The sequence below is a fragment of the Rhineura floridana genome, chromosome 2 (assembly GCF_030035675.1).
Source record: "Rhineura floridana isolate rRhiFlo1 chromosome 2, rRhiFlo1.hap2, whole genome shotgun sequence".
In the NCBI taxonomy this organism is placed as follows: Eukaryota; Metazoa; Chordata; class Lepidosauria; order Squamata; family Rhineuridae; genus Rhineura; species Rhineura floridana.
This window is the reverse complement of record NC_084481.1, coordinates 111,969,926-111,997,632: the sequence shown is the minus strand read 5'-3', so window position 1 is coordinate 111,997,632 and position 27,707 is coordinate 111,969,926.

The window sequence follows — 27,707 nt, the reverse complement described above, 5'->3', positions numbered from 1 at the left end:
GTCTGCTCTGTTTGCCCAGCATGCTGAAGGGACCACAGCTGTGGAGACTTCCCACTACACAAAGTGAGACAAACTGTGAGTCTACTTTTTAGGGCTGTGCACACATCTGCCCCATGGCTCTGATCCGAGGGAGCATCAAATTGACCTGCCCTGGGTTGCCCTGGGGACCACCCCCATGCCCCAGCTTGGTTCTGGTTCCAAATAAGTTTGGGGTGAGGCTAATGTTTTATTAGGGTTTTAAAACCCTAAAAGGCATTGCAGCACTCTGCAGAATCAACCCCTCCACTGAACAGCTGTTCAGTAGAGGGAGAGATCCTGCATGGGTGATGATCAGCAAGCTACTGACCTTTAGGAAATCCACTGGCAGAGCATCACCTGCACCCTGCAGAATTGCTGAGGAGTTGAGGGCAGGCAGGAAGCTAGGCCTACCTTCTCCTGGAAGACACAGCTGGTGATCCAAGGAAGATCTTGGCTTTTTCACTGGGATTTTCCACTCTGCTTGGCTCTCCTTCTTGCCTGATGCCCTGCCCCCCTGACCTGATCTGTTGTGATCCATGGCTGTCTGAACCTGACTTGCTGATGCCCGAGTACCTCCGAATAGGCCTGATTTGGCTCAGCTCTTGGCCAAATCCAGTGCACAGCCCTGCTATTTACTATTCATCCATGGCTTTCAGTTTCTCAACATTAATATAGCCCATGCTGTTCAGGGAGTCAAAAGGACAACATCATGTGAAAAGCTTTCTCATGGTATAACATATTCAAAATTATTACCCAAAAGCTGTTTCCTTTCTCCACATTTTGGACTCCTTGAGGCACTGCTGGATAGGGATAGACACTCCTTTCTTTTCACTCAGCATTCCACCACTGGCCTTTGAGCATCTTGGGTTTCTGCACATGTGGTAGAGTGGTTGCTGCTGAGAAAATATGAAAATATTCTTCTGACTATGTGGGGAGTTGTTTGTATGAAAAGGTCTGGCCTCCACTGATGAGCAGTGGCAACTTATGAGGTTCACTGGAGATATAAAGGCACCTGCCACTGAGCAGATATCAAGGGGAAGGGGGCTCCATGCCATTACTGAGAGTGGAGGAGGCATGGGTGCTCCTTATATCAGAACCATACAGGCACATGGCTGTACCACCACTCAAGATGAATGGATCTGTCCATTTTGGTTTCTCTTAGTTGCTCACTTTTCCAATCTTAAATTCAGTTCACCACAATTCCACATAGGTTTGCAATTAAAAAAAAGGCCCTCATGAAAATTCATCTGGATTTTAATGTGCATTTCTCTTAACAGACACACTTTTGTATGTAATTTTGCCTAATAAACACATTTTTGCAAGAGGTTTCCTCTAATATAATGCATTTTTGTGTTATTTTCACCAGTATGTACATTTTTATACATACTTCCAAGATCTGCATTTTTGTACATATATTTTGGTTGGAGAACTGCAAAATTTGGGAAAATGCAAATTTCAAAGGATAGGTGCATTTTGGTTTGTGTATTGTTTTGGGAAATGCAAATTAGGTAGATTGGTATTAAAATGTGAACTGAACTGAATTTCTCCATCATCCTTATCCACCACTGATGCCATGGCCTGAGCTGGGACCTGCTAGTCCCCATGCTTGGAGGATGCTCAGATAGCAGCTGCCATGCCTCAGGTACTACCTCATCATGCCCACCAGAGAGCGCATTGGGTCTTCCTATTCTTTGAGGTCTACTCAATAGCAGTTGCCTCTATACCTCCAGAGAACCATCTCATGAGCTGTTGTTGTTGAGGAGAGCAATGGACCTTTCCATCCTAGGTTCCCTGCACTATACACTAGTATATTCATTCATTCATTCATTCATGTAGAAGATGTATAAACCACTTAATCCAAAAACTCTCCAAGCAGTAAAATAAAATTATAGATAAAACATGGCTAAACTCCAAAAACCAATTCTATCCATCTATCCATCTATCCATCTATCCATCCATCTATCTATCTATCTATCATCATTAATAACAAAGATAAAATCAAGAAAACTTTTAAAACAGATACAAGTAACTAAATCATGTGCCTGGATAGGCTTGCCAAAGCAGGAAAATTTCAGCTGTTGTCTAAAACTATATAATCAGGGCACCTGCCTAATGCCAGCAGGCTGGAGTTCCAAAGCAATGTACTACTAGGGCTACCAACATAACGATGACCCCAATACATACCAGGAGGTTTTCTTGACCATTTTAGTGTGACAGCAGGCATTGCAAAAGGAATGCTAAGATATGCCAGGCATGAATTTCTCACAATTCCAATTCTCCATGGCAAATATAGAAACGTTTGTTTTAAAATTACATGATTAGACTCTCCTCATGTGAGGTGCAACCTTCTCATGTGGAGGTTGAATGACCATGTAGAGGTCTAAATCCCCACTCTGCTCTCAAAGCTCACTGGGTAGACTTGAGCCAGACACCGTTTCTTAACCGTGCCCTGCTTCTAAATCATTTTTACAGGCATTTGTATTAGAAATGTGATTAATAATATTGACTTCAGGGAGCTTTCCTCCCTCAGCCAGATAATTGAAAGGGATTTGCAGGGAGTCCCAAGCAGCTGTTTTCTCCAGAGCTGGATTCCTTTCATGAGTTCCACACTGAGTATTTTGAAAATGTTCAGTGTGGACTCTTGTGGTTGTAACCATTTGTTTGAAAAGCTATGCTCATGCCTCCATCTTGTGGTCAACCTTGTGTATTGCCCAAAATGTGTTCCTGTTCAGGCTTATTTACAACACCCAATTATGCATTCTGCTGATCCCGGTGACTGTGAAATCCAGACAAGTCGAGTTGCTACTATTTACTGAAACAATACCTGTGCATCTCAAAAAGGTTTACATGATCTTTTAATAACAGTATTCTTCATTGGGCAGGTGTCCTCCAGTAGGTTCCCAGTTAGATGTCATAAACATTTTAAAAGTCTGCCAAGGCAATGAAGTTCCTCTGTCTGACTTGATCCTTAGGCTTTGAGCTTCTAGGCCTTGTGCTTCATATAGAACTATGCAACTGAGAATTAAATGTAGGTCTCAGGGTGAATTTTCTCAAGATGATGTGGCTGTAGTGCTTAGATTCATACACAAGGGGGAGCTGGCACAACAGCCATCGGGGAGAAAGGAAGGACACTTTTCAAGACTTCGGCAGCTGGAAGTGTACCATTGCCCTCATTTCATTCCCTTTGTGTAAGGTCCTCCTCAGCAGTTCCTGAAGGTTACATTTTCACAGGCATCCAAGAGGAACACGTCTGCTCCTGACTGCTTTCTCCATTTCAGTTATGCTAAAAGTTTGGTGTTGTCCACTGTGCTAGTCCATAAAGGTGTATGTTAGCACCCTGGGATGGATACAAGTATTAAGAATCCCCGTAGACCAGGGGATCTAGACTAGGCCTGAAGTACTAGGTGTATGGAAGCAAAGAAATTTTCAGTGTATGGGAGGAGGAAGATTCATAGCAAGGAATTAAAGGCCCATTCTTGTAGGTGGTCAAAATTAAATTGCAAAAAGCAGTGTATGCTAAGTTCATTTGCTCCAGTTATTTTCTGCAGCTTGTAATAACTAAAGCAATGTGACCATCAGATGTCAGACACATGCCTGCCTAATAACCGGCCCATTTTTGTAATGATTCAGTAAAACTGATGAGTTAATCAGAATGTAAATGCCCGTGAGAAACACTACAAGAGTGACTAGTGTCTGAAACACATGCAGTGTGTTTGTGTGTGACTGAGACTAGGATATTGTTACCACCCTCTGCTATTTTTTGGGGACTGGGAAATATGCAGTGATGTATTAATTTCTTTAAAATCTCCAGATATGCCCTGTTTCTTTCTAGATCCGCCAAACAAAGCCAATTATGGAATGATTAAGAAAAGGACGCCTCCCTCCCTCCCTCACTAAATCAGAACATATTTTCTAAGCCTCCCCCAACTAACTGTATTCTAGAAATGCTTCCCCAGGTACAACCAGCTTTTGCATGTGACTAATACCATCCATCCCCATTCACACTAGAAGCATCAATCAGGTCAGTGGGGACTGGCTGCGCACCTGCACCAGTTGTGTGGATGGATATCTCTTGGTGAATCAGTCAGGGTGCTAAGGGTTTCAGAAGCTCATTAGAAAACAGATGCACTAGACAGAACCTGGACAACATTAAATAGAATATTGTATCCTTTTCTCAAGATATGTTGGTACAGAAATATGTCTCAATGCAAAAGGCACATGTAGAACCACATATTCTACATATACTAATCACACGTATACTATGCCCAGAGTATGGGAAACAAAGAGGATGAACTTGAACTCTTAATACAGGAGAGTAAGTATGACTTGATAGGTATAACTGAAACTTGGTGGGATGACTCCCAAGACTGGGACATAGTGACTGAAGGATATAACAAGTTCAAAAAGAACAGAAGGAATAGAAAGGGAGATGGAGTCACATTCTATGTTAAAAATATATATCCCTGCACAGAAATACAGGAGGATGACCTTGGTAGCTCCACTGAAAGTATCTGGATTAAAATAAATGGGGCAAGGAATAAAAGGAACATGGTGGTTGGAGTCTACTAACAACCACCCAATCAAGGAGAAGACAAAGATGAAACCTTTCCAAAGCAATTTGCCAATATTTCAAGGAGGCATGATGTAGTAGTAATGGGACACTTCAATTACCCCAATATCTGTTGGGAGACAAATTCTGCCAAACATTTCCCTCCAAGAAATTATTGACTTGTGCTGGAGATAACTGTCTCCTACAGAAAGTAGAGGAAGGAACTAGAGGAAGGAAGGAAGGAACATAAAGCATTTTATGTATTTTAATTGTATTCTATGCATTTTAATTTACTGTAATGTTTGTATTTTTATTGTGTATTTTATTATATATGTGTGCAATTTTATTGTAGCTGCCCTGAGTGCCTTATTGTAGGGTAGAAGGGCGGGACAGAAATATTTTAAATAATAAATAAATAAATAAATAATAGAGGATGAGCTATCCTTGACTTGATTCTAACCAACAGAGATAACTTGGTGGGAGACGTGGCAGTTAAGAACATAAGAACATAAGAAGAGCCTGCTGGATCAGGCCAGTGGCCCATCTAGTCCAGCATCCTGTTCTCACAGTGGCCAACCAGGTGCCTGGGGGAAGCCCGCAAGTAGGACCCGAGTGCAAGAACACTCTCCCCTCCTGAGGCTTCCGGCAACTGGTTTTCAGAAGCATGCTGCCTCTGACTAGGGTGGCAGAGCACAGCCATCATGGCTAGTAGCCATTGATAGCCCTGTCCTCCATGAATTTGTCTAATCTTCTTTTAAAGCCATCCAAGCTGGTGGCCATTACTGCATCTTGTGGGAGCAAATTCCATAGTTTAACTATGCGCTGAGTAAAGAAGTACTTCCTTTTGTCTGTCCTGAATCTTCCAACATTCAGCTTCTTTGAATGTCCACGAGTTCTAGTATTATGAGAGAGGGAGAAGAACTTTTCTCTATCCACTTTCTCAATGCCATGCATAATTTTATACACTTCTATCATGTCTCCTCTGACCCGCCTTTTCTCTAAACTAAAAAGCCCCAAATGCTGCAACCTTTCCTCATAAGGGAGTCGCTCCATCCCCTTGATCATTCTGGTTGCCCTCTTCTGAACCTTTTCCAACTCTAGAATATCCTTTTTGAGATGAGGCAACCAGAACTGTACACAGTATTCCAAATGCGGCCGCACCATAGATTTATACAACGGCATTATGATATCGGCTGTTTTATTTTCAATACCTTTCCTAATTATCCCTAGCATGGAATTTGCCTTTTTCACAGCTGCCGCACACTGGGTCGACATTTTCATCGTGCTGTCCACTACAACCCCGAGGTCTCTCTCCTGGTCAGTCACCGCCAGTTCAGACCCCATGAGCGTATATGTGAAATGAAGATTTTTTGCTCCAATATGCATAATTTTACACTTGTTTATATTGAATTGCATTTGCCATTTTTCCGCCCATTCACTCAGTTTGGAGAGGTCTTTTTGGAGCTCTTCGCAATCCCTTTTTGTTTTAACAACCCTGAACAATTTAGTGTCATCAGCAAACTTGGCCACTTCACTGCTCACTCCTAATTCTAGGTCATTAATGAACAAGTTGAAAAGTACAGGTCCCAATACCGATCCTTGAGGGACTCCACTTTCTACAGCCCTCCATTGGGAGAACTGTCCGTTTATTCCTACTCTCTGCTTTCTGCTTCTTAACCAATTCCTTATCCACAAGACGACCTCTCCTCTTATTCCATGACTGCTAAGCTTCCTCAGAAGCCTTTGGTGAGGTACCTTGTCAAACGCTTTTTGAAAGTCTAAGTACACTATGTCCACTGGATCACCTCTATCTATATGCTTGTTGACACTCTCAAAGAATTCTAATAGGTTACTGAGACACGACTTTCCCTTGCAGAAGCCATGCTGGCTCTGCTTCAGCAAGGCTTGTTCTTCTATGTGCTTAGTTAATCTAGCTTTAATAATACTTTCTACCAGTTTTCCAGGGACAGAAGTTAAGCTAACTGGCCTGTAATTTCCGGGATCCTCTCTGGATCCCTTTTTGAAGATTGGCGTTACATTTGCCACTTTCCAGTCCTCAGGCACGGAGGAGGACCCAAGGGACAAGTTACATATTTTAGTTAGCAGATCAGCAATTTCACCTTTGAGTTCTTTGAGAACTCTCGGGTGGATGCCATCCGGGCCCGGTGATTTGTCAGTTTTTATATTGTCCATTAAGCTTAGAACTTCCTCTCTCGTTACCACTATTTGTCTCAGTTCCTCAGAATCCCTTCCTGCAAATGTTAGTTCAGGTTCAGGGATCTGCCCTATATCTTCCACTGTGAAGACAGATGCAAAGAATTCATTTAGCTTCTCTGCAATCTCCTTATCGTTCTTTAGTACACCTTTGACTCCCTTATCATCCAAGGGTCCAATTGTCTCCCTAGATGGTCTCCTGCTTTGAATGTATTTATAGAATTTTTTGTTGTTGGTTTTTATGTTCTTAGCAATGTGCTCCTCAAATTCTTTTTTAGCATCCCTTATTGTCTTCTTGCATTTCTTTTGCCAGAGTTTGTGTTCTTTTTTATTTTCTTCATTCGGACAAGACTTCCATTTTCTGAAGGAAGACTTTTTGCCTCTTAAGAGCTTCCTTGACTTTGCTCATTACAGGCACTCTTGGAGAAAGAGTAACAGGCTCGTTACAGTTACAGGCACTCTTGGAGAAAGGGACCATGCTATACTAGAGTTCTTTATTTTAAAGGAAGCAAAAGCTGAGTGCAGCCATATGCTTACCCTGGACTTCAGGAAAGCTGATTTTAATAAGCTCAGAACAATGGTAAGCAAGGTTTCATGGCAAGAGACCCTAATGAGAAAAGGGGTCCAAGATAGGTGGGAGTTTCTAAAAGAGGAAATTCTAAAAGCACAATGGCAAGCAATTCCATTAAGGAAAAAAGAGAGAAGGCAGCAATGTGGCTTCACAAAAAGCTTAGAGGTGACCTGAAAACAAAAAAAGGACACCTACAGGAAGTAGAAGGAAGGCCAGACCACAAAGGAAGAGTACAGAAAGGTTGCATGAAATTGCCGGGATGGTGTCAGGAAGGCTAAAGCTGAGAATGAGTTGAGATTAGCGAAAGATGCCAAAAGCAACAAAAAAGCTTTCTTCAGGTACATTCTTAGTAAAAGTCTGAGAAAAGAAATGGTGCTACAGCTACTCAATGAGGATGGCAAAATGATAACAGATGATAAATAAAAGGCAGAAGTGCTCAATTCCTACTTTGGGTCAGTCTTCTCCCAAAAAAGGGTCTATGACCTTCCTGGGAAACATGAAGTAGAAGGGTCAGGATTGGACCTTGAGATGGATAGACAAATGGTCAAGGAATACCTAATCACTTTGAACGAATTCAAATTTGCAGGGCCTGATGAACTGCATCCTAGAATATTGAAGGAACTGGCTGAAGAACTCTCAGAACTGTTGTCTATTTTCACTGCAAAATCGTGGAGGATAGGTGAAGTGCTGGATGACTGGAGGAGGGCTGATGTTGTCCCTGTCTTCAAAAAGGAGGAAAATTATGGAGCAGTTTATAAAGCAGTCAATCTGTAAGCACCTTGAAAACAATGCAGTGATTACTAGAAGCCAACATGGATTTATCAAGAACAAATCCTGCAGACTAATCTTATCTCATTTTTTGATGAGGCAACCTCTCTTGTAGACTGTGAAAATGCTGTGGACATAATATATCTCAACTTCAGTAAAGCTTTTGACAACGTGCCCCATGGTATTCTGATTAGCAAGCTAGCTAAATGTGGGCTGGATGAAACAACTATCAGGTGAACCCACAGTTGGCCACAGAATTGTACTCAAAGAGTGCTTATCAATGGTTCCTTCTCAAACTGGGGGGAGGTAACAAGTGGGGTATTGCAGGGCTCGGTCCTGGGTCCAGTGCTCTTCAACCTTTTTATTAATGACTTGGATGAGGTGGTGCAGGGAATGCTTATCAAATTTGCAGATGATACAAAATTGGGAGGGATAGCTAATACTTTGGAAGAGAGAAACAAAATTCAAAGTGATCTTGATAGGCTGGAGCATTGGGCTGAAAACAACAGAATGAAATTTAACAGGGACAAGTGCAGAGTTCCACACATAGGAAAAAGAATCAAATGCACAGTTATAAGATGGGGGATACTTGGGTCAGCAATACTACCTGTGAGAAGGATCTTGGGATTGTTGTTGATCACAAGCTGAACATGAGCCAACAGTGTGATGTGGCTGCAAAAAGGGCAAATGTTATTTTAAGCTGCATTAACAGAAGTATAGTTTGTGTGAAGTATTAATTCACCTCTATTCATCGCTGGTTAGGCATCATCTTGAGTACTGCATCCAGTTCTGGACACCACACTTTAAGAAGGATAAAGACAAACTGGAACAGGTTCAGAGGAGGGCAACAAGGATGATCAGGAGACTGGAAACAAAGTCCTATGAGGAGAGACTGGAAGAACTGGGCATGTTTAGCCTTAAGAAGAGAAGAGAAGACTGAGGGGAGATATGATAGCACTTTTCAAGTACTTGAAAGGTTGCCACACAGAGGAGGGCAAGGATCTGTTCTTGATTGTCCCAGAGTGCAGGACATGGAATAATGGGCTCAAGTTACAGGAAGCCAGATTTCGACTGAACATCAGGAATAACTTCCTAACTGCTAGAGCAGTATGACAATGGAACCAATTACCTAGGTAGGCGGTGGGCTCTCCAACACTGGAGGCCTTCAAAAGGCAGCTGGACAGCCACCTGTCAGATATGCTTTAATTTGGATTCCTGCATTGAGCAGAGGGTTGGACTCGATGGCCTTATAGGACCCTTCCAACTCTATGATTCTATGGTCTTGTTTGTGATAGAAGACTGGTTGATAATAGATATCAGGTTCCCTGCCCTCCTCAATTTCCATACACTTGTGAAAAATTATTTCCAGGATGCAGATATCACTAGCTCTGTATGGACATCTGGATTACATAATTTTACTGTATTGTCCATTTTTTAAAAAAGTATGAAAAAATATTACTTTTTCCAAGGAGCCACATCATCAAGGAATAGAATGGCATACTTGTAGAGAAATCTTGGGAATCATAATTTCTGGTTTTGAATTAGTTTGTTCCACAGAATGCTGTAGTTTCACAACCAGTGCTGTCCACTTAGCAACCAACAGGAAATCAGAACACTTTTCCCCCCATTTTTTCATTCACTGGCCTTACCTATAGACAACTGTAGAGGCTGCCCTGGGCAGCTATTTTTCTTCAACAGCAGCAAGAAGGGTATAATCCTTCTCAGTGCTAGTTTCTTGCATGCCCCCCCTTTTTTTTTGCAAAAGTCTTCTGAAACTGGTGTGCCACATGAGGTAGTGATGGTCACCAACTTGGATGGCTTTAAAAGAGGATTAGGAGACCATTTATGGAGATTAAGGCTATCCATAGCTACTAGCCATGAGGGCTGCATTCTGCCGGTACAGTCAGAAGTGGTATGTCTCCAAATACCAGAAGCTGGGAATCACAGCTGGGGAGAGTGCCATTGTACTCAAGTCCTGTTTTGAGGCTTCCATATGCATCTGATTGGCTACTATGAGAACAGATCCTGGACTAGATCGGCCATTGGCCTGATCCAGCAGGCTCTTTTTATGTTCTTCAGCTTTTTAAAAAAAATAAGATTAATAAGCTGTATCTCTCCCTTTCCTGGAGAACAAGTTTCACATGTTCCACTAAGTATCTGTTCCTCTCAGCCTTACCACTTGGCATACAGACAACCAGGCTATCCTAGGTTGAGAGAAAAGTAAGCCATTGATATCATTTTCAGTTTTTCTTCAGTCCATGTTCATCATCCATTAGACCAGGGGTAGCCAATGTGATCCTTTCCAGATGTCCTTGGACTACAACTCACGTCAGCCCTAGTTAGAATGGCCAATGCTCAGGGATGATGAGAGCTGTCATTCAAGAAAATCTTGAGGGCTATGCCTGCATTAGGCCACATCCTTTAGGCAGAAAAACCCCCTGTCCCTGGATACTTAGTTAAAGAAATATAAAACTGGCTCTCATTAGCATGTTGATAACACCATAAGAATTAGGGTGCCAGGTCAGAAGCATCCCAAGCCCTGAGATTTCAGGGGTGGGCCCTAGTGATGTCATAGGGAAGGTTGTACTGATGTCATGGGGTGGGCTGTAGTGATGTCATAAGGTGGGTCCCAGTGATGTCACAGGGGCAGGCCCGAGGGATTTATTAAGCATGATACATTAAGCATCAACCACAGTTGCTTGGAGCATATAATTCAAACAAAAACATTTCTCTGATTGGAAATTAAGATAGAATAAAAGATAGAGCCTGGGTAGGGAACATTTAATCTAGCCTACTTGCTTCTGGCAAGAAGGGTTTAAGTACCCTCAGGCCAGCCCAGACACCAGAAGACCATTGTAGGAGGAAAGGAGCCTAGTGTTGTGGAGATGTTAGATGGAAGCACTCGGGATTAAAGATGGATGCCCCTGAAGGATGCAGTTCTAAACACACTTACCAAGTCCCATAGAACTCAACAGGACTTACTTCTGAGTAAATATGGTTTCAATTATGCTGTTGGTAAAGCTTGACTAGGGATCCTCTGCAGAGATGTCCATATCCAGGCACAGTTGGCAACCCGCTGGCTGGAATGCCCTGCCCCAACCTTTTAACATGGCTGCTCCAAACTTCTTTACAGGTTTGATCCTTCACTTCAGAAAGAGGTCTGAGAAATGAGTAAGAACATTCTCTATCCTTTTCTATCTACCTTGTGGGCTGCTATATTCCCACTTTGACAGCCAATACAATTCCAGTGAGTAATAATTGACAGAGAAAAAACACCCATGGTTTGATCTGCCTTCACAGACAGCAGCTTGGGAACAACAACAGTTGCAGCCACGCTTCCCAGTATGTGAATTCTCTTTTGCCGCTATTGGGCAAGAAACAAACCGTCATGCAACCAACAAGGTGCATCATTAGTAGGTTTTAGGATGTTGAGCTGAGCGCATGGAACCACTGTTGTTGCTTCTATGGATGTAAGGGAGTGAGGTTAAAGGTAAATAAAGATGCAGTAACAACATCAAGAACAATAATCATAATAATACCGTCTCAGGCAGGAGTAAATGAAACTTATAACCAGTACAGCATAGCAATTATACATTAGCACATGACCCTGCCAATAATAACCACCTGGATGTATACCAATTGTATGCACAGTTGTAATAGCTAACCCATGTTTTTCATTTTCTAATTTCTTTCCATTTGTAATATAAATACCTTTCCTTTATAAATATTTACGGTTCGGAAACTGCAGCTTGTGCAGAATGCAGCGGCCAGATTGTTAACGGGGACTAGACGGTCCGACCACATTACACCGGTTCTGGCCCGCCTGCATTGGCTGCCTATATGTTTCCGGGCCCGGTTCAAAGTGCTGGTTTTAACCTACAATGTCTTACATGGCACAGGACCACAATACCTGTTGGAACGCCTCTCCCGATATGAACCTGCCCGTACACTACGCTCATCATCGAAGACCCTCCTCCGAGTCCCTACTTATAGGGAAGCTCGGAGGGCGGCAACACGGAAAAGGGCCTTTTCAGTGGTGGCCCCCGAATTGTGGAACAACCTCCCAGAGCAGATACGCCTGGCCCCAATGTTACTATCTTTTCAGCGCCAGGTTAAAACTTTCCTTTTCGCCCAGGCATTTTAATCATTTTAACCATCTTAATCATGTTTGTATGTATGTATTGGAATTGTTTTAATTTAATATTCTGTATTTTAATTGCGTTTTAATGTGTTATATGCTATTGTGTTTTTATGTTGTTTTGTTCTTGTTAACCGCCCAGAGAGCTTCGGCTATGGGGCGGTCTATAAGTTTAATGAAATAAATAAATAATAAATAAATAAATAAAATGCAAACAGAAAAAGAAAAACAAAAGACAGTGATGATTTCCTTAATGCAATATCATACCAACCACAACAAAATTCCTATGAGTAAGGCAGAAAACTCAGCATCTCACAACCAGTCAGTATTCCTAACCAAAAGCCAAAACTAAAAAAATCCTGGCAGCCAGTCAGCCAGGGTCACAGAAATTCCCATGCAGCACAACCTGATCCAGGCGCTGCAGTTAGTGCAGAATAGTATGGCATGATTGCTGACAAGAGTGATATACTATCAGCACATAATACCTCTGCACTGGTTGCTGATTTGTTACTAGGCCAAGTTCAAGGTGTGCTTTCCATGTTATGCGTGCCACATAGTGTTTGTTCTGCTCTTGTAAGAAATCAATCTTTTAGTATGGCAGCTACACTTTGGAACTCCCTGCCTATTGACATTAGGCAGACACCTTCATTGTACTCTTTTCAGCACCTTCCAAAAACATTTTTGTTTAGGTAAGCCTACCCAGGCATGTAGAAGTTATTGTGTTTTATATCTGTTTGTAACTCATTGTTGGTTTTATTATTTTGAATGTTTTAAAATGCCTGTCTTTAACTGTTTTTGCCAATAAATTTATTATTTTAATTCCTTCTGTAAACCACTTTGAGATTTTTTACAATAAAGTGGTATATAAATCTTGTAAATGAAATACATAAATAAATTTTGGAGTCAGTGTGGCCCTTGGGTCTCTTTCCACTTTTAGGAACAAAGGAATCTACCTTATACTGACTCAGGCCATTTGATACCATCCAGCTCAGTACTGATGGCATGGACTAGTGTTGGCTCTCTAGGATTCCAGGCAATAGTCTTTTCCAGAAATTGAATTTTGAACCTTTCCATGCAAACCATATGCCCTGCCACTGAGCTACAGCCCTTCCCCTGTTTAAAAAAGTATCTTTTAAAATTGTTCTTTTCAATTCACTAATGAATACACAGCCTACCTAGAGCTGATCCACATCATTCAATAAAGCACACTAAACACACATTTGAAGCACATGAATCCCACCAAAGAATCATGGGAACTGTAGTTTGTTAAGGGGGGTGGGAACAATAACTGTGAGGGAGAAACTATACTTCCCAGAATTCTTTAGCGGAAGTCATGCACTTCAAATGCAAATTAGATGTGCTTTAAATGTATTGTGTGGATCTACTTAATAAACTTTGTCTGTATGTAAATTGTTTTAATTATTTTTTTAAAATGGAAATGAGCTATAAAATTTACTGGGTGACCATGCGCTACTCACCATCTCTCAGCCTAATCTGCCCCTCAGGATGAAAATAGCAGAGGGGAACCATGACCACCCCAAGGAAGAAGGGCACACTTAATATGTTGAGGAAGTAATAATTTACAACCACAGTGTGAAATCAAATACTTATCGGGACATAGCATGAAGAAATATTTATATAAGCATGACTGTCAAAGATGTTTATTATTTATTATTATTTATTATATCTGGTAAAGATATTTGGAGTGTAATCCTATGATTGTTTACTCAGAAGCAAGTCCCAATGTAGTCAATGGGAATTACTGAAACAGGGAAGCATGCACAAAACTGCAGCCTCAAGTGACAAGGAATACTCACCCAATCCAAACTTCAGAATCATGCTACTTTAAGCTGTTTTGGAACTGTTTATACTTTGTATGGTTATTGGATTTTAAAGGGATTTATTTCTTGTTGTGAGCTGCCTTGGTTTCCTGTTGGCAATCCTACCACACAGGGTTGTTGGGAAGACTCCATACACACACACTCCTCCCCCCCCATGCCATCCCCAAATCTGCTCTGGAAGGTCGGGGAAACCTCCAGAACATATCTAGGGGGCATGGGGGGAGGAGGAGAGGTGTGATCATTCTGTTGCACAAGGAGAAATCCTTGTGCTGACAGAACGATTGGCTTAGTGCTACTTTGAATGCCACTTGAGAGTCACTTGAGAGACTTATCCTCCATGAATTTGTTTAAACAAAGTATTTAAGCTAGTGGCATGACAGCAAATTCTACCTTATTCCAAATTGTATCATATGCCAGAGCTCTAAAGAATTGCATTGAGCAGCTTCCAACAGATTTTAAACGTACAAGACAGTACTGACTCATTAGATTAGTACACAGTGTGTCCATAGTCCCCATCACCATATCAAGAGTGCTACCACCCTTTGAAGGGCCCCAGTCTTCTTCCCAGCCTGGGAGCTGGGAAGGGGGGCAGGTGAGACAGTTTTCTAGGCCTAGTGATAGGAGGAGGGAATTCACACACTTCCCTTTTGGCACTGGGAGGTGGGGATCCTCTCTTTATTGGGCATTCACTCTGACTTGTTTGTAGGGAGGTTATACAACAATAAACATTCATCCTGATTTGCTTCCTGTTAATCCTTCATTCATCCCACACTTTTCAGTGCATTTCCTCATCAGTTTCCTAATTGTAAAAAGTCCATTTTTTAAAGTGTATTTGCTGTGCCAGAGCAGAGTGCTCAATTGCGCAAAGCTACATTTCTAATATGCAGTTGAATTTCTCCTGCAAAATAGTGACAGTTTGGAGGTGACCTATATTGACTGACAATAGATCTCCAGGGCTTCAGACAGGCGTCTTTCTCCATCTGACCTGGAGATAATCAAGGATTGGATCTGGGGCCTTCTGTATGTAAGGCAGTTAATCTGCCATTGAGCTATAGCCCTTTCTCTAACTGTTGCAGTTATTAAATGATGGATATACACCCATGTGAACCAATTCCTAGTTTTAGGTCATGGCTCTGCCTTTTTTTAAAGGGCACCCCTAGATTAAGGATTATCTACGTGTATGAGTAGAAGATAGATCTTGATATACCAGTAAATCTCAGGATGTTTTGCAGTAGACCAGCAAGGATTTCTGATTCCCAATTGTTTAACAATAGCAGTAATAAAGAAAATGGGGGTGGGTGGGATGAGTGGATTTTTTTGTGGTGGGACTGTGAGCTCTATTCTGTTCTGGTACTCAAAACAAATTATTTTAATTCTAACCGTATGTCTTTGATGCTGGGCTCTGGTTTGTGGATCTTGGGGTTCTAGTAACAAAACCACAAAGTAGATCCTGCAATACTGAATGTCATGGCATTTGAATGGTCCAACCCTCAGAAATCTCATTTGTTAATTGTGGTCAGTGCATAACATTTAGCCATGAGGCATGAAAGTAAAGACACGGTAGTTTGCTGATTAGATAGACTGATTTAGATCTAGCATATCTGGGATCAAGTCCCATTTATGTCATAGATTAATGAATGACTAGCAGCTGGGAAAGTGGCTCACTAGTAGAGAGCATGTGCTTTGCATATAAAAGGTCTCAGGTTCAATCTGTAGGATGTCCACGTAGAGCTAGGAGAGACCTCTACCTGAGACCCTGGAGAGCTGATGCTAGTCACTGTTTCATTTGGCAGCTTCCTATGTCCCTGCATTCTGTACATTAGGATTACCTACCACACATGATTTATTGTGTCAAAATAACACAAACAACAAAGGGCAAAACCAACAAAGAATGTAAATGCTTTGCCGTCTTAAAAAAAGGTGCCATGTAAATGATAATTGTAGCAATGCAATTAATTAAAAAGTCACTCCTTTTCTCTAATCACAGCAACATCACTTCTAGAAGATAATCAGGCTTTGCTGAATGTCCTCCAGCGGGCTGATGTTAGGGCTGTTCAAGTGATCGTTATGAATGTGTATGGATTCCAGGTGGATTTCGCAACCAGGGAAAGCCATACTTTTCACAAGTAAAGAATTCTGAACACAGCATTCTGAACCTTCTTTTGAGAAGAGCAGAGATATCATAATCTTCCTCTTACTTGGAGGCTTGAGAGATTCCAGAAGCATCCTCATCATTAGAATGCAAACAAGAAGTGAAGAATCCATAGTCCTTCAGTGCAGCATCAAACAGGTAATAGGAGTCCTAGACCGTTTGGAAAAAACAAATCAATACACTTGCTGGGCTTCTATAGCAGGCACATAGCATATTGAAGCAATGTCTGGAAGCTCAATTACAGTTTCTTGCTTGCTGACAATTTCCCCAGTTAAGTTCTCTTCGCTTTTCTAATTGGATGGATGAGAAATAAAAGCTTATCGATGTAAAAAAAAAAATGCTACTGCTTTTCTGGCCTCTTGGAATCGGAATGCCACTATTAACTGGCTATAGTTATACATTGTTATTAAGGAAACACCCAAAGCGCAGGTTTTGCGAAAGAGCAATGCTCAAGCAACAACAACAAACAGTGACCAGTACATAAGGAATTTCTGAGATCATTTTTCAACATACTAAGGCCATACCCATGCTATTCATTTAAAAACTGTTATACCACTTTAAGAATTATGGCTTCCCCCAAAGAATCCTGGGAACTGTAAAGGGTGCTGAGAGGAGACTGCTTCCCCATTCCCCTCACAGACCTACAATTCCCAGAGTGGTTTAACAATCAATCCCTCCTCCCAATGAACTCTTTTTTAAAAAGTTATTTTAAAAATGTTTTGATTGTTTTATCACTTCTTGTTTGCCACCCTGGGTCCTAATTCAATAAATAAATAAAATAAATTCTGTATACAGCTTAAGAAAAGCAAAGTGACACAAGAGTGAATATTTATGGTACATTAACAATAGATGTGAACTTTTCATAAAGAGTGTTTTTTTTCTTGAGCATGCTATTGTCCACTCTTTGGAAGTCCGTACACAGACACAAACCTACAGGCACACACATCACATTCACAAGCACACAGCTAGAAAGAGGGTGTTGGTTTTCCATCCACCCTCCTTCCCCCTTCTTCCTGGCCACTCCCTCCCACCTTGCAAACAAGTGGTGGCTTGCCAAAGGGCATCGGAGCAGAAGGTGGCTGGTAGGTAGCCGAGCTGGCGTACATTATCATGTGCACACACTCAGGTTGCAAAGGTCAGAAGTGCAGAAAATGCCAGGCCCTGAGGGGACAGCTTCTGAAGAATGGGCAGTGCACTGACTAAACAGCCCCTGTCGCTCCACCAGGGGCTGTGTCAGCTGCAATGCAAAACCTGATAACGAGTGCTGGGATGGGGGAAGCAAAGGCGGGGGAGTGCCTGAAGCCAGGCACCACAACACCCCTGTTGTTCCTACAAGGGGTGTGCGAGGGAGATGGAGCCCGCTCAAGCTCTGCGCTGTTGCACATCACCATCTGTGACATATTCCAGGGCTGCAGGTGAATGAAACAGAAGTGGATGGGGAGAGGCATTGGCTGGATTTTAGATGCAATAGCCTCAGGCCAATGCAGGATCCCAATTAAATGGAAAGAGAGAGTGTATTGTCATTAGCAGAAAAGGGGCAAGGAGGCCTGCCTGGGCTTGGTCTCTTGACTCTCAGACTCTATACGTCCTTGGTTTTCATGTAATTGTATTGAGCAAATGATGCAGCCTTGAAAAGGCTACACATTTTCCCAACCCATTAAGGAAATTAGCATTTACTGAAAGAACCTGCTGCCTTCCTACTGTTCCTCCAGGAAGCCACGTTCTGAGAATCATGCAGCCTCCAACATTTTTCGGATGATAAAATTGGTATATTTGCTAGACAGGCTGGCAGTTCCTCTCAGAAGCAAGAACAAGCCATTGAGAGTGGATATGACTGTAGGCAGGGACATCAGCCCAATCTAGAAAAGTTATTTTTTAAAAAAATGCCAATTTCCCTATTCTTTAGAACAGGGGTAGGGAGCCTGTGGTATTCCAGATGTTGTTGGGCTCCATCTTCCATCCACCCCAGCCAGCCAGCATAGCCGGAGGGTGGGAGTTCTAGTCCAACATCATTCGGCCGGTGACAGGTTCACTGCCTCTGCTTTAGAAGATGTATACTGTATCTTGACATTCAGGCAGTGGTGGCCCATTGGGACTGGTAGGGCAGAAGGCAGGGAGGCCAATAGTAAGTGCAGCCAGAGCCAATGGCAGGTGGAGCCAGAGCAAGTAAGAAGTGGGACCAACGAATTCTGGTTTTGTCCCCATCCTCCCCCAGCTGAATTCTACAAATGTAACTCTGACACTAAGAAGGAGGAGGCTGACAGCTAGTGCTACCCCCTGGACTGGTTATATGTAAGGGTGCAGGCAGGTGGAAGCTGGCTGAAGGCAGACTGAGCTTGGTGGGGCAGTGCCCCATTTGCTCTAATCGTCCAGCCTCCACTGCATTTAGGCTATCAGTAATGCATTTCACACAAATTTTGTTGGAATGACTTTCAGAATTTCAGCCTTTAGATCTAATACTGAAACAAGAGTGTTGACATGCTTCTCACAAAGTAGGCTCATTTACAAGATACATTATATTATCAGATATTCATGTGGAATGCAATAGGAACAGGTACACATACTGATGCCAGAACTACACATTTGGCAGCAAACACACGACTGCTGGTGTATCAGTGATGCGTATATGTATTTATTTATTTTATTTATTATTTAATTTGTATCCCGCCCTTCTTCCCAGCAGGAGCCCAGGGTGGCAAACAAAGCGCTAAAAACACTTTAAAACATCATAAAAACATATGTGTATGGGTGTGTGTAATTCTGTCCTGCCTGAAGTCAGGAGATCCAGATGCGGCTGTGATTTTTCCCTCTTTGTATTAAAATTACAGTAACATCAAAAGCAGTGCCCCTCATTAACCTAACTACGCTTTCTAGGAACTGTGTCCTGACTAACTCTGACTAAACTTGATGCCACAGCGGTATGACATTGACTCAGCACCGAACCCCTCCCCTGCGCCCCCCTAAGTAGGCTTGGCTTTCGCACAAAGCCGTTGCTCCTCCTTAATGACTGTTGAATCTCCCGCTTCTCCCTTCGGCACGCATGCAGTGAAGGGGGCTGTCCCGCTCCAAGGGTGATGGGCAACCAGCTTGCTTGACCAGAGGAACCTGTGGGCTCCCTGGCTGGGAAAGGTGTAGCAGGCAACACCTCTGCTGCAGGCATAGGCAAGAGAGGTGTGTTTAATGGAACAGTTATCAAAGGGGCAGTCTCTGACAGTTCTGGTTGCACTTCGGGGGGGTCAGGATCGGGGGGAGTTGAAGTGTCAGTGACTGGGACTCGTGCACTCTGAGGACCCTCTCTGCTGCTTGTCCCCTCTCCCAGTTCATCTTCCCAGTCCTCAGTGTCAGCATCTGGTGCCTCCAAACCTCCTCCTCCAACCTGGGGCACAACAAATTTCCAGAGGAGAAGCAGCTTATGTGTGTGTTACTTCTTTCCTTACATTGCCCAGTTTTCCTCTGCACCCTGCACCATCACCACTTCCCTCCCATGTGTGTTGTTTTTTTTTTTTTACAATAATTTTTATTCAAATTTTCATAAAACATAGAAAACAAAATCATAAAACATTCAAAGACAAAAAACAAAACAAAACAAAAATGATTAAACAAAAAAAAATAAAATGTTGACTTCCCATTTGTCACATATCAAATCAGTTATAGGTCTACAATATATAACAATCCTGTCTCTTAAATCATATTATAAAATCACTTTCCTCCAGTAGTTATCTTAATTAATCATCAAATCTCATAAACATTACTTTATTCTTTCCACAAAAAGTCAAAGAGAGGTTTCAATTCTTTAAGAAATATATCTATCAATTTTTCTCCAAATAAACATGTCAATTAATCCATCTCGTTAATAATTATAATAATCTTATTGTCATAACCATAGTCCAAATAAACATTTCGATTAATCCATCTCATCAGAATCTGTTAGGTCCAATAATTTCAATAGCCATTATTCCATTATCCCTATTAGTTCCATCTTCCATCTTCAATAGTCCTGTTAAGTCCAGTAATTTCAGTGTCCAATCTTCCATTATCAGTATTCCATAATAATCTTGCTGTTGTAGCCATAGTCATATAATAAGAGTCTGATGGGAATTTCCTCTATCCCAAATATTTTCTTGCCATCCATTCTGAATAAGTTGCTGAAATACTGTTGTAAAGTCATATCTGTGTTCTTCTTTTTTACAAAATGCACTGGCTCATCTCTTAAGAGTTTTTCCATTGTCACATGGCTGCAGTTAATTCCATAGATTTTCTCTATATCAAGCTCCATCACATCATTCCAGTCCAGAAGATTATCCAAGCCATTGATAACTTTATCTCTAATATCTTCATTAATTTCTTCAGAGATAACGTTAAATTCCAAACAGTAGATTTTATTTCTAAAATCCATAAACTCCAGATCTTTTTCCAATTCCACATTTGTTCCAATCTCCAGGGCTTGTATCTTCCCTTTATTTTTTCTTTTCTCATCTCTGATCTCATTCTCCTCTCTCACAGGATCCCCTATTTCTTTAAACTCCTGCGTCATTTTGCTCAGTTCAATTTTCAGCTCCTTACTACCCTGTCGCAGGGTTTGTTTCGTTATCTCAATCTCATCCATTATTTTCTGAAACATAGTTACTTCCAGATTCTCAGCCACTTTCTTGATTGCCATTTTTAAAACCACGAAAACAAAGCAAAACAAAAATAAAGAAAAACCACTTCTTATTTCAGCAACAATTGGGTTAATATTCCAGGCTTGATGACATCACAGTATAAACAGAGCAACCTGCCTTATCTCTCTATGTTCAAGAATGCAAAACAAATTTAGTTCCCAGCATCAAAACAGTTAGTGGCGTCGTGAAGAAGCAGATTCGTCAAAATAAAATAGACCAAAAAGAGAATAGTCCCAGACAATATAATATTCCTTGGAATAGAAATCAGGAATAGAAATCCGTCTTCTGTTTATATCTTTAGAATACACTTCCAGGACAGCTTTTTGCGACAGAAACAGAGATAAGCTGTTAATTTCGTGGATAACAGAGAAGAGTTATAGCTCACCCAGAAGCTGTCCAAAGCCGATCAATCTGACAAATCTCCTTTTGCTGCAACAATTTAAACCAAGTAAAAAAAATAATAGAAAGAAGGGTGCTTGCCTGTTAGTCCGTTCTCTCTTTAAAGAAAAGATAAACGTATCGCTTAAGCAGATAGAGCTTGTTCAAAAGTCCGTCCGGCATTGTTGGCTGGACCTTATCTCATAAATTAATGAAATCCAGTCCTCCCAACAAAAACAGGCTTTTGAGGTTGATCTCTACGTTTCTCCCTGCCCGGGAGAAATTTCATCAGTCAAAAAAAAAAATGTTCTGACTGATTTATATCTGAATAAGCTTCTTTTGAGGCGGGAGCCCGTCCCAAAAGCAGGCACAAGCGAAGTCACCCTTCCCGGAAGTCCCCTCCCATGTGTGTTGTTGTTGCTGCTGGTCGAGTGGGGGAAAGCTCCTGACAAAGCTTATGTTAGTCTTTATAGTGCAAAGGGTTACAGAGCTGTTTGCCTGGAGCTCAGTTCAGGATAAAATAATGAAGTGCATCCTTGAACTTGAGAGATCCTTAAGAGGCTATTGTGGGGCCCAGATAGAAAGCTCCTGTGTGCCCCGATTAGGCCCCTCAACCTCCATTTGACTAACTATAATCTAGGGCAGCCTTCTTCAACCTGGTGCCCTCCGGCTGTTTTGGACTACAACTTCCATCAGCCCCGGCCAGCATAATCAATGATCAGGGATGGGGAATTGTAGTCCAAAATATCTGGAGGGCACCAAGTTGGAGAAGACCTCTTTAGAATAATAGATGTCATGATCTGAAGCCAAAGGGATTTACCACATCACCCATTTCTTCACTTAGTCTTTTCTGGCCACCTGTCAGTGTAGACGTTGTGTATAGATGATCATCAAGCATTTTATGTCATGGAAATAACAGATGTGTGCGAGGAGTGGAAATTACAGAGGCCCACTCAACGAGAACACATTTGTGGAGAGCCATAATTGGCATGATGATGTTGATCCATTACAGGCCTGATGACTAAAGCCAATTAAAAAAAATTAAAAGAAGCAGAAGCAGCAGAAGAGATGAGAAGGACAGGTGCTGTGTCATCAGCAACAGCAACAATGTGTCCTTTAATCAAAGAGTGACTAAAAACTTTGGAAAAAATTCTATTGACAGGCTGCAAATTATGAGCATATTTCACTCTGTTGACATTTTCAAGGCAAACTTTTAAAAATTATTGGCATCAATATTATTGTCATTCAGTCTTACAAACTCAAATGTGTTTGGCAGAGAATGTGCATCAAAAAAGGAAAGAGAAAGCATTATTACAGAGACAGATTTTTGAAATTGTGAAGGTATTGTTGTTTTTTTAAAAAAAGGATTAGTGATACTGACCAGTCCTTTTGTTTTAGACAGTCTAGTCCCAAATCACTTCACATGTACATTACATTTTACAGGAATATGTCAAAGATGTTGGTGTATACCTAGAAGCAGGGGTGTAGTCTTCCAGGGGCACAGGGAGTCATAGTTCCTTACATTTGCGGACCAGGGTCTGTATGTTTCCAGCATCCTACTCACTATCCAGCATGAAAAGAGAACGTGTTAGTCACTTCTGGAAGCAATCATTGTACAGTGGTACCTCAGTTAAGGAATCCTCCAGGAAAGAAGGTCCTTTTAAGGAAGGCTTTTTAAAAGGTGAAACTGACAAGCTTTGCTTTGCTATGGATAAACATTCAAGCCTGTGCCTTCTCTTTAAGGTGAAACTGACCAGCATGTGTCTTTCCTTTGCTACAGATAAATTTTCAAGCCTGTGCTTTTGCTTTAAGGTGAAACTGAGCAGACTGTGTCTTTGCTTTGCTATCAATAAACTGATAAGCCTGTGCATTTGCTTTGCTAGGGTGAAACTGACAAACCTGTGTGTTTGCTTTGCTTTAAAGAGATCTCTTGCTTTCTCAGGGCTGGGGAAGGAAGAATCCAATAGGATACAAAAGGGGAGGGGGAGGCACCCATTAAAGCCCCTGTTGAAGCTGCCCCCACCATCTATGAGATGGTGTAGGAACCTATCCCTATTCTTTCCATGTGATTCCTATCTCTGATACCAAAGTTTCTGTTAAAGAAGTAAATGTCCAGGAATGCATTAATTGACTGATTGATATCTCGCCCTTCCTCCCAGCAGGAGGAAGCATCTACTTTGTTAACTGAGGTATTACTGTATTCTTGCTGAATCTCAAAAAGACATACCCTCATCCTGCATTCATCACTCAATAGAACTCCAGACAAAGTAAGAGACTGAAAGCTCATTTTATTGTATAATCTTAGAAGGGTGTGTGGCATGACTATCATGGAAGGACCTTGTAGTTCTGAATTTGCCACTACACCACTGCTTAGAACTGTGAGCACAACAAACACATCTACTAGGTACCTGCATCAGAGAGACAAGATTGGTTGCAGGTCCCTGTTGAGTGGACAGTCAGGGCTGACTACATGTCCCAAGAGATGGGCTGTTGCATTTAATGTGGGTTTTTTTTTAAAGAGATGCTTCCCCATCAGCATCAGAACCATGACAGTCAAGTAGGAAGTAGTGGAGTCTAACCCTTTCTCCTTCTACTACCTTGTTGAATATTGCAAATAATGTTTGGAGGGGGGATTTTTGCTAGGACTGCAACATGAGAAAAAGGTTAAATTTCCCCTCTCTACCCACCATTGTCCCTTTTCCTGATCCTACCCCCTTATAACCAGAACCAGAAATTTTAGAATGTGAGGTGAAAGCTGCTCTTAAAATACTTGGAAGAAACAAATCACCAGGAACAGATGGCATACCAATAGAACTGCTACAAGCTACTGAGACTAAATTTGTCCAAATTTTGACAAAAAATTGTCAACATATATGGAAAACTAAACAATGGCCCACAGACTGGAAGCGTTCCATATACATCCCAATTCCAAAGAAAGGGGATCCCAGGGAATGCAGTAATTATTGAACTATTGCCTTAATATCCCATGCAAGTAAAGTAATGCTCAAGATTCTACAACAAAGGCTCTTACCATATATGGAGTGAGAAATGCCAGACCTCCAAGCTGGATTTAGAAAGGGAGGAGATCATATCGCAAACAGACGTTGGATAATGGAACGGAGCAAGGAATTTCAGAAGAAAATCACCCTGTGCTTTACAGATTACAGCAAAGCCTTTGACTGTGTAGATCAGCCTTTCCCAACCAGTGTGCCTCCAGATGTTGTTGGACCACAACTCCCATCAGCCTCAGCCAGTATTGCCAATGGTCAGGAAAGATTGGAATTGTGGTCCAACAACATCTGGAGGCACACTGGTTGGGAAAGGCTGGTGTAGATCGTGAATAACTATGGAATGCTTTAAAAGAAATGGGGGTACCACAGCATCTGATTGTCCTGATGCGCAAGTTATACTCTGGACAAGAGGCTACTGTAAGGACAGAATATGGAGAAACCAATTGGTTCCTCATTGAAAGGGTGTGAGACGGGTGTATTTTATCACCCTATTTGTTTAAACTCTACGCAAAACTTATCATACGGAAAGCAGGATTGGACCAAGATGAAGGAGGTGTGAAAATTGAAGGGGAAAATATCAATAAGATATGCAGATGATACCATACTACTAGCAGAAACCAGTAATAATTTGAAATGAATGCTGATGAAAGTTAAAGAGGAAAGCACAAAAGCAGGACTACAGCTGAACGTCCAAAAAACTAAAGTAATGACAACAGAAGATTTATGTGTCTTTAAAGTTGACAAGGAGGACATTGAACTTGTTAAGGATTATCAATATCTTGGCACAGTCATTAATCAAAATGGAGACAATAGTCAAGAAATTAGAAGAAGGCTAGGGCTGGGTAGGGCAGCTATGAGAGAACTAGAAAAGGTCCTCAAATGCAAAGATGTATCACTGAACAATAAATTCAGGATCATTCAGACCATGGTATTCCCAATCTCTCTGTATGGATGTGAAAGTTGGATAGTGAAAAAGCGGATAAGAGAAAAATCAACTCCTTTGAAATGTGTTGGAGGAGAGCTTTGCACATACCATGGACTGCAAAAAAGACAAATAATTGGGTGTTACAACAAATTAAACCAGAACTGTCACTAGAAGCTAAAATGATGAAACTAAGGTTATCATACTTTGGACACATCATGAGAAGACATGATTCACTAGAAAAGACAATAATGCTGGGCAAATTAGAAGGGAGTAGAAAAAGAGGAAGGCTAAACGAGATGGATTGATTCCATAAAGGAAGCCACAGACTTGAATTTCCAAGATCTGAACAGGGTGGTTCATGACAGATGCTCTTGGAGGTTACTGATTCATAGGGTTGCCATAAGTTGTAATCAACGAAGGCACATGACAACAACAACACCCCCCTATACCTGTTTTTTTTTAAAGGACATTAGATACAATAATGTATTTTGGCCCTCTGTGGCAAACCTGGGTTTCCCATTTTTTTCTTGATTTTGTTTTTAAAAATTATTTAGAGAGAAAGAGAATAGTATAATTTTTACCCCATAAAACTTCTCCCTCCACTTTCCCAGTCTTCATCAAATACATTACATAGAGGAGAGGATTGTAAACATTCTTCACTAATGTTCAAATTCCAAAAAATGCAAATACAAACTTATAATATCTTCAGGAAAACCATAAACAGATTAATGCTTTCAGGGGAGATCTACCATGTTCCCCTAAGTTTACAAACTCCATAAATTTCCACTAAGTAACTGGAAGTGTCCTTTTTTTCCTTGTCCATGGGCCATATTTAGTTCCTGCGTCAGTTTTTCCAGGAGTGCTAATTGCTAGAACCTCTGAAACCAAGAGTCAATCATGGCTTCTGTAGAATATGTCCAAAACTGAGCTATGTCCTGTCTAGCCATAGTTAGTAGATATTGGATCAAGTCCTTTCAGCAGAGTTGTTCATCTAGTCCTATAAAGCCATTCAACAAAGGCAGATGTGGGAATGAATGCACCAGTTGACTGGTAATTGGGCTGATCTCACAGAAAACCTGAATTCAGAACTGCAATACCTTGGGACAAAATCAGCACATAGGTGCCTATATTGTTACATCCCCTCCAATAGAGTGGTGACATTCTGGGACTTATTGGATACAGCTTTGTAGGGGTCAGATACCTTTTTTGGGGGGGTGGATTTTTGCTAGGATTGCAACTCTCGTACCAAGGACTCAGCCACTTTTTGGAAAATGGTGACAAAAGGATGGCCCAACCACTCAGTCACCCTGGAGCACCATATACCTGTGACTACCTGGGAAGATTACTTCACCAGAATTTATGCTAGTGACCAAATAAGTCACCTTTTACCTAAGACAAAAGGCCATAATCTTCCTGAATGCCCCCCTGTTACTTCTAAAGAAATCATAAACTTAATTGCCAAATTAAAACCTGACAAAGTGCCCGGACCAGACAATATTCCATCTGAGGCCTTTAAAAACAACGTGGACTGGTGGGCACCAGTCTTAGCCTCCCTATTTACATGTATAGACTCTGACATCTCTATACCGGAGGACTGGGGCCTCGCAATAATTATTCCCATCCATAAAAAAGGTAGCAAATCAGTTCCAGTCAATTACAGACCGATCAGCCTCCTCAATATTATCAGTAAAATCTACGCCAACCATTTATGTGAGAAACTACTAACTTGGATGGAACAAGAAAACATCCTGGTCGAGGAACAGGCGGGATTTAGAGCTGGTCGCTCCACGTTGGACCACGGTTTGGTCTTACAACATCTGATAGAAAAATATTCATCGCCACCAGGAGGATCCCTTTATACAGCTTTCATCCATTTAAAGCAGCCTTCGACTCAGTACCGAGACATAAACTTTGGGAGAGATTAGAGTCTACTACTATCAACAAGCGCTTGCTTGCACTAATGCGGTGTCTATACGAATCCACCTACTTATGTACTAGATATAATAGAGCTGGTCATCTTTCCAGGCCCATCCCAACCCATAAAGGTGTTAAACAGGGATGTGTTCTGGCTCCCATTTATTTATTTATTTATTTATTTTTGTTTAGTTTAATTTATATACTGCCCTAAGCCCGAAGGCTCTCTGGGCGGTTTACAAAAAGATAAAAACAAGCACAATATATAAATACAATAAATACAATAAATAATAAAAACAAACAAACAAACAATAACAAACCAAACAACATCCAAAATACGGAAATGCTGTTTAAAATACACTTTAAAATGCCTGGGAGTATAAAAAGGTTTTCACCTGGCGCCGAAAAGATAGTAGCGTCGGCGCCAGGCGCACCTCATCAGAAAGACTGTTCCACAGTTCGGGGGCCACTACTGAAAAGGCCCTGGTTCTAGCCATCACCCTCCAAGCCTCTCGATGGGATGGTACTTGGAGGAGGGCCTTAGATGTTGAGCGTAGTGTACGGGTA